This window comes from Panthera tigris, chromosome X (assembly GCF_018350195.1).
Source record: "Panthera tigris isolate Pti1 chromosome X, P.tigris_Pti1_mat1.1, whole genome shotgun sequence".
Taxonomy (NCBI): Eukaryota; Metazoa; Chordata; class Mammalia; order Carnivora; family Felidae; genus Panthera; species Panthera tigris.
The window spans coordinates 19,110,081-19,118,584 of NC_056677.1; the positions used below are offsets into that span (position 1 = coordinate 19,110,081).

Genomic DNA, 8,504 nt, shown 5'->3' on the forward strand with positions numbered 1-8,504 from the left:
GTTGTCCCAGGTGCTAAATTTTCCTTTGAACCTAAAGGCCAGATGTTTGAAGTAGTTTGAGAAGGACTCGAACAACTGAGTTTGGATGATACATAGCCAACAGCCGTGCAGCCGAGAGAAATTCCCATCACATCATAGAAGTGTCCCAGAAAAACACCCACATGTTGTTTCTGCCACCGCCCTCTACCTGACACCCATGACACCAACCTCTCCCAATGTGTCTCAGAAGAACCAAGGTACTTCACCACCCTGCATATCAAAAGAACCACTGAGCCACGGCACATGGCACTTGCTCCCAACTTCCTAACCTCCGGTGTGCAGATACCCCTTTGACAGACTACTGGATCCCATGAGAAATGTCAGCTTCAGAGGAATCTGGGGGATGTGATCTTGAATATTCCCATCTTTGGGCACAAGAAGCCAACTAGAAGCAGACTGAAGTGGTGGAGTGGCACTGAGCAAGTCTGTTGTGTGATACATAGCGGGAAAGTTTCTATATTCCCCTTATCCCTTTTAAGAAAATCATTTCACATGTCATGCAAACTCCTGGGATTGCTCCCACATGCACTCCCTAAGGAAAGACTTGATCAAAACAGGTGCCATCTCACTGTGTTTGTTTTCTTCTAAGATGTTACAAAGCAATGAATGTTCAGCGTACACGTCACCAGCCTTGTATTTTTCCTACAGCTTGTTTCAGGAGCAATTAAAGGCTTGAGGCTTTTGGGTTGTGTTTTTCATGTTTACAAAAACGCTGGTGGTGTTGAAAGGACAGATGAATAGGCTAAGTGTGCAGGGAAAGCAAAGGCAAAACTTTCAATTCCATTAAGCAGTGCATAAACTTACCTTTATTGCCGGCACAATCTGCCGCCAGCTTTAAAAACAATAACTGCATCTTTTCATTTCTCTCTCTTAAAAAATTATTTGCCCCTGTTCTAAAAGAGCCAAATTTTCACTTTTTTCTACCCTTCCAAGAATTTATGAATCTCAGAAGTCAATGATCAGAAGAAAAGGAGACCGCTGGAAGTAAACATGAAGTATAGATGTGGGAGGTAAAGGAACAGAAGGAAACTGAAGGGTATTTTACAGTTATTGCTGATACCTTCTCCAGAGTGGAAACCCAATGTTTATAATTCCTAAATTAAGGCCTCAATATACCATTAAAACACTGTATTTTTATATCTGCACAAGTGATTAAACCATGTGTGGCTGAGTCCTAAAATTACCATGAAAAAGGAGGTTTGTGCTTTAAGGGTCTTACCTGCCTCTACTTGGGCCCTAAGATATCTTGGTGAATGACATCATCCTTAAATATATTTATTAAATGAAAGATAATCCATCTAGCCCCAGATTTAGTGGGTGTCTCTAGGTAGAGAAAATATGTTTGTCCCTTCAAGATACACAGAGCTGGCCATCCCTCATAGAAGAATTACTTGGCTATCCCACTGTCCATTGCTCAAAAGATACACAGTTAGGCTCAACCCCAAACACCTTCTCTATCTAGGGAGTGTAACCCACGGACTCTCGAACTTCAGGATGGTTTATGCTAAGAGCTGGACCCTGAAGAAGCACTTCGAAGGCAGATCCACTCATGGTAACTTTGAGATGAAGACGGTTAACTCCCACCCTTAAACAATGGAGAGGTCCTGCTGGAAGCTTTGTTCCTCCACAAGAGTGACAGCCAAAAGACTGAACGAGGGTAATATGATGATGGGGAAACAAGTGGCCACAGTTGTGCAAAGTAAAAACTCAGCCTTCCCAACAGGAACTATGGTAGTGGCTTCTTCAGGCTGGACAACTCACTCCGTTTCTGATGGGAAAGATCTGGAAAAACTGCCTGCAGAGTGGCCAGACACGTTACCACTATCTTTGGCTCTGGGAATGGTTGGCATGACAGGGCTAACAGCCTACTTTGGCCTACCTGACATCTGTGGTGTGAAGAGTGGAGAAATGGTGCAGGTTAATGCAGCACTGGGAGCATGGGGCTCTGCTGTGGGCCAGACAGCTAAGCTCAGAACCGCAAAGTTGCTGGCGCAGCAGGGTCTGGTGAAAAGCTCGCCTACCTTAAAATGCTTGGATGTGATGGTGCCTTTAACTACAAAACAGTAGAGTCTTTGGAAGAAACTTTGAAAAAAGCCTCTCCTGATGGTTATGATTGTTATTTTGATAATGTAGGTGGAGAGTTTTCAAACATTGTTATCCCCCAGACGAAGAAATTTGGAAGAACTGCTATATGTGGGGCCATCTCTGTATATAATCCTACTCGCCCACTTCCCCCAGGCCCACCCCCAGAGAATATTCTCTATCAGCAACACCGCATGGAAGGGTTCATCATCACCCGCTGGCAAGGAGATGTCTGCCAGAAGGCTCTGAAAGACTTGCTGAGATGGGTATTAGAGGGTAAAATCCAGTCCCATGAAAACATCACTGAAGGGTTTGAAACCATGCCAGCTGCATTTATGGGAATGCTGAAAGGCTCTAATTTGGGGAAAACAATAGCGAAAGCATGAAAAAAAAAAGACACATGGAATCTAGAATTCATTTGGATGATTACCACATGTCTTTTGAACCATGCCCCATATAAAAATATATACTACGTTCATTATCTAAAAAAAAAAAAAGATATACAGTTGAAGCACCATAGGAGTTAAAGCACTCTATAAGAGGTTACTATATATGCCTGCATATTAGTCAAGTCATTTAAAGTCATGAATACTGAGCTTCAGCCCTGGAATTTCTGTTTAGGTCTACAGTACAGCCCCTCAATTTGCATTTCAAACAAACATACAGTTGAGGCTGTTGCTGCTTGTCTGTGGACCTTATTTTGAGAACCACTACTCAACCCATGCTAGTTTTACATCAGTGGTTCTCAAGTGTGGTTACACATTTTTTTTAATGTTTATTTATTTTTGAGAGAGAGAGAGAGACAGACATACAGAGAGAGTGTGAGCAGGAGAGGGGCAGAGAGAGAGGGAGACACAGAATCCAAAGCAGGCTCCAGGCTCAGAGTCATCAGCACAGAGTCTGAGGTGGGCTTGAACTTCATGAACCTCGAGATCATGACCTGAGTCAGTCAAGTCAGACACTTAACCGACTGAGCCACCCAGGCACCCCTCTGGTTGCACATTAGAATCATCTGGAGATATTTTAAAAACTAAAATTCTGGGGTTCTATCCCAGATATATTATATTATAATATCAACAAGGGGACCACCAGAGTGCCCTGCTCATAGTTCTTAATGTTTTTCTTGTGATTCTAGGGTGAAGGCAGGGACGAAAACACGGGTTTTAAATGTCAATCAACTTCTGCTAAAATAATGAGTTTTTTTTTTAATTTTTTTTTTTTTTTACATTTTATTTGTTTTTGATAGAGAGAGACAGAGCACAAGTGGGGGAGGGGCAGAGAGTGAGGGAGACACAGAATCCGAAGCAGGCTCCAGGCTCTGAGCTGTCAGCACAGAGCCCGACATGGGGCTCGAACTCACAAACCGTGAGATCATGACCTGAGCCAAAGTCGAACGCTTAACCGACTGAGCCACCCAGGTGCCACCAAAATAATGAGTTTTTTTAAAGAGGTGAATCCATTTGACCTTGATTCTGTAATTATTCCTGGGGCATGTAACCTTACATTTGCAAATGATGATACATGAATAATTTGTGGAAATCACTAATTTATGCCTACAGGAAAGAATAGAAAATAAAGAAAGAAAACTGTTCTAATCACGCCAGAATGAATGGATTTTTTCAGCATGGGTTAAAGTTTCTACTAGCAGTATCACATGGAGTGAAATATCCTGAACAATATTAGTGGAAGACAAAATAGTATCTTCTGGAAAACCATGATAGATGGCCAAAAGGAGTGACTTTCGTGATCACATAGACAATGATGCGGAAGGTACAGAGTCTGAATAAAATGGTTCAAGAAATGTGAGACCAGAACAAAGCAGTTTTCAAAAAATAATTGATATCTTACATAATGTGATTTTACATATGCATGCGTAACTCCATTAATACATTTGACATTTTCAGCAGATATGTGACCAATCTACATCCCTAATATTTTATGGATACAAGTTAGCCACCATCTTTTATTTTCCCCAATAATTAATTTGGATATTATGTTCTATTCTACACAGAATTTTTGGCTAAGAGAATCAGTGATGTATTTCTGAAGGAGATGGCATTTGAGCTGGCCTTCATACAATAACCAGGTAGGTAATCAGCAAGTAATTCAACAATAGGGACGTCTCTTAGGCAGAGGAAACCACATTGAGTGAAAGAATGGTAGTAGAAACAAAAGGTGAGTTACAAGGATGCCAAGCTGACAAAGTAATACACTGCACTAAATTATGGAACCTTTAACATCAGTATAAGGAAATTTTACTTTTATTCACAATAAAGGATGGCTCCTCTAGTATTGGAAACCTGTTTATCGTTCCTTACCCCTCTTCAGCCCTTACTTCTCTTGAAAGAGACCTTGAACTTTCAAAGATGATTCCAAATGCTGGCTTAATACCTGCATTGCTTACATAATTCTATAGCTATAGACTCCCACGGGCACTTAGAGATTCTGAAGAGAATTATTTGTCACATGAACTTAGTATTTCGTTATCTATTGGGGTGTAGCAAGCCTCCCATCATTTAGGGGCTTACAACAACAATTTATTATCTTCCATAATTCTGTAAATTGACCATGCATCTCTGCTTCACATGACGTTGGCTGAGACACTTGGATATCTGAAAACTCAAAATGGCTACACTCACATGGCTGGCTATCAAATGGTTGCTCAGCCAAGGCTTACAGATGAAGGATTCATTCTCCTCTGGATAGGATTCATCACATAGCTACTTGGGTTTTTTTCCACAACATGGCATATGGGTTCTAAAAAGGTCCATTCCAAAAAGGCAAATGAGGAAGCACTAGATCTCTTAAGGTTCACTCTTGGATGCTACATAGCATCCCTTGAGCTATATTCCATTCCTAACAGGTCACAGGGACAGACAGGACTCAAAGGGAGGGAAAAGAGATTCCACCTACTGATGGAGGCATGGCAGGTCACATAGCAAAGAGTATATGAGATGGGAGATAGACTTGAGGCCATCTTCGAAAACACCATCTACCGCACTTATACACACGAGTGTATGAACTACGCCACACACAGAGACTGCAAGACTCAGCAGTCAACGTGATTAAACATTTGTGCAAAACGATGTAACAACATTTATAAGTCGTCTTAAAGACTAATGAGGAATTAAAAATTAGCTCAGACTGAGTAAGTAAAGATCTACCCTGCTGTTCATCAGGATGAAATATGTGACACCGAAAGAACGAGCTGCAAAGTTATCTGCTCAATAGTGGGACTGAACCATAACAAATTTCAAGTAGGAAGGTAGGGCTGAGCCTTCATTTACTTTTCCAAAACACATTTTTTCCCTCAATTTGATTATGATAGCAATGGTGACAGTGGCAGAAGGAGCTGGAGTAGAATCCAACAACCAAAAAACTCATACCCACCATTTATTGAATTCTTTATATGGAGCATTGGAAGCCATCATTTAATTCAAATTCAACATTTAATTCTCCCAGCCATGTGCTCACTTTGGCAGCACATATACTAAAATAATTCTCACATCCACCGTCTGAAAAAAGAACTACCATCTCAATTTTACAGAAGAGAAAAAAAAGGCATGAAGAGGTTATACACTTTACCCAAAAGACATAGCAAGTCAGAAAGACAAGGCTCTAACTCTAGGGCTGGCACAAGTTTTCTATAAAAGGCCAGATGGTAAACGTTTTTGGTTTTGTGCGTTATGAAGTCTCTGATGCAACTACTCAACTCTGCAGCTAGAGCACAAAAGCAGCCATAAACAATATGTAAACTAAGGAGCATGAGTGTGTTCCAATAAAACTTCATTTACAAAAACACACAATGGACCAGATTTGCCCTATAGGCTATCATTTTTTCATGAGTTATTATCCAAAACCCATCCAAGTGCCTTGACTCAGGTTCTATTATAAAAAAAGTCTCGTCTATCTTTACATCCTTATACAACATCTGGCACAGAGCCAGGGATTCATAGGCACTCAATAAGTATTTGTTGATGGGATGACCAATGGATAAATGAAACCAAGGTATATCGAGTGTCTTCTATTTCCCAGCCACTGTTAAAAACACTTGATATAGATCAGTGAACAAAATATATAGAGATCCCGGCCTATGAAGGATTAAAATCTATAAATTCCCAAATCATACAGAAAGACTATATTCATTTGCTATTGCTGCCATAACAAATTACTACAAACGCAGCACCTTAAAACAACCAAATTTATCATCTTACTGTACTCTAAGTCAGAAGTCCAACATGAGTTTCATCAGACTAAAATGAAGGCACTGACTGGGCTATGTTCCTTTCTGGAGGATCTGTTTCTTAGCTCATCATGGTTCTTGGCAGAATTCAGTTCCTTAAACACAGATCCTTATCTCTCAGAACTAGCAATGGCTCAATGAGCTTTCTCCTGCTGCCATCCTTCTCTCAGACTACAGCTTGGAAAGGTTTTCCAATTCTAAGGACTCAGGAGATAGGACTGAGATCACCTGGATGATTCAGGCTCATGCTAAAACCCTTAACCTTAATCATTATCTTCAAAGTCCTTTTGCCATGTAAGGTAACAGACTCATGGGTTCTGGAGATTAGGACCTGGACGTCTCTACGGGACCATTATTCTGTCTACCACAAATACCATGACAGAATTTTGTATTAAATCTGATGGATTTGATTTTTGTCACTGGACTGTATTTCTAATGAGCTAATATAGGATTTAAATTCTATTTTAATATATGTAATAATCCATTCCTATCAAATAGAACAAATTATACTTTCCTCAAATTATACTTTGCCCAAACCTGTGGACTTAAACCTGATGATTCTTGACCCAGCCCTAAATAATGGTGGAGTGTTTCATAGTCTCTTACCTACCATTAAAAAAAAATTAAAAGCAAGCTGGACATACTGTGAGGAACTTTCCCCTTTGAACACACACTTTCCACTGGATCGTGCCTACAAAATAAGATTCCTGTATTTCATTGACCTGAATCTTTGTCCCTGACCTTGCCATGTTAGTCCAGGCCATTTGACTTTGCCCAAAGCCTTGGTTTTCTGATTTGCCTCTCAATCCCTTTGCACTGATCAGACTATTGGCTGAAAGGTGACATCCTCTCTGACCGGTGGCAACTCTTCCAAGTGTGCTTATGTTCCAGGCACTGGTCAGGTCCCCATCTAACTGAGATGGACAATACCCAGCTATAACACAGGACTCTTGGCTCCAGGAGGGGAACTCATTCAAGACACATGGTGCTATGCCCAACCACTTAGTGATGACAGACACTATCTAAATTGGCCCAAATTTCCAGATTTCACAGTACTGTGGCTTGGTCTGCTCCTGAAACCCAAGTCTATGTGTATTCTTCAACTCCCCTTTAAGGCCTTTAAGCTCCCCCATGTATTCTGCTTAACTTTCAATCACCTACTTTCAATCACCATAGTGTGCTGGTTACTGTAAAACAAAGGGTGAAAAAGGAGGACTGGATTTCGCCAGGGAAATAAGACCTATTGTTTTAAAGGAAAAGTTCAACTTTCAGCGCCAGCCTTTCAGAAACCCTCACCAATGAAGCTGCCCCAGGCCAGGGGAGAAATTTCTCTATAAAACCTGGAATTAATAAAGACTTCTACTGAGGTTTGAAACTTCCAGATCTAGAAGAAAGAATATTAACCCCTGGAGTCTTAAAGATCTGGTTTTCCAGCCAGGATATGCTACTTACTTTGACAATTTTTTTCTTTCAACGAGGAAATGCAAGTAACACCTACCTCATATGGTTATTGTGAAAATTAAATGAGATAATGAGTATGAAGGCACTTTATAAACTGCAGATGTCAGTTGGTAGCTTTATGACGAACCTACTAATGCCTGCTATCTCCACTGCAGCAAATATTACAACTGCGCAGGGTGTGGGGTGAATATTTTAATGCTAATCATTCAGATTCATTCACGAGACCATTTACTTTTGTTTTACTATGTTAGCAGACATCATTTCATTCTAATCTTGTCCATCAAGTTACATTTTGGACAATGTTCAGTCTAATTGGACCTGCCAATATTAGCCTTGGCTCTACATAAAGATTCATTCAACCACCTTCTCTGAGAGCACAAGCCAACATTTGTGCATATTTGTGTCATAAATCATATACTAACAAGATGCCAAAAGCAGTCACCTCTTTTATGAATCAGTCTCTGATTCCCAGGAATGAATTAGCCCCTTCTTTCTCTATTTCCCATCACGTGTTGCCAACACTATCACAGCATTTATAATATGGCTTGGCAATGGTGTCTTTGACCTTCTTCCCCACGAGATTGCAAGCAACTCTAGAATGGAGATTCAGTCTTCATATTCTTATTTATGGTACACAGTAGATAACCAATACACATTTACTGCAGCAAAGGAAGAAGTA

The 8,504-nt window shown here is 40.5% G+C and overlaps 1 pseudogene; it reads left to right on the forward strand.

Moving 5' to 3' along the window:
* The first annotated feature begins 1,533 nt into the window (after nt 1–1,533).
* On the forward strand, nt 1,534–2,507 carry LOC102971226 (annotated as a pseudogene).
* The last annotated feature ends 5,997 nt before the right edge of the window (nt 2,508–8,504 follow it).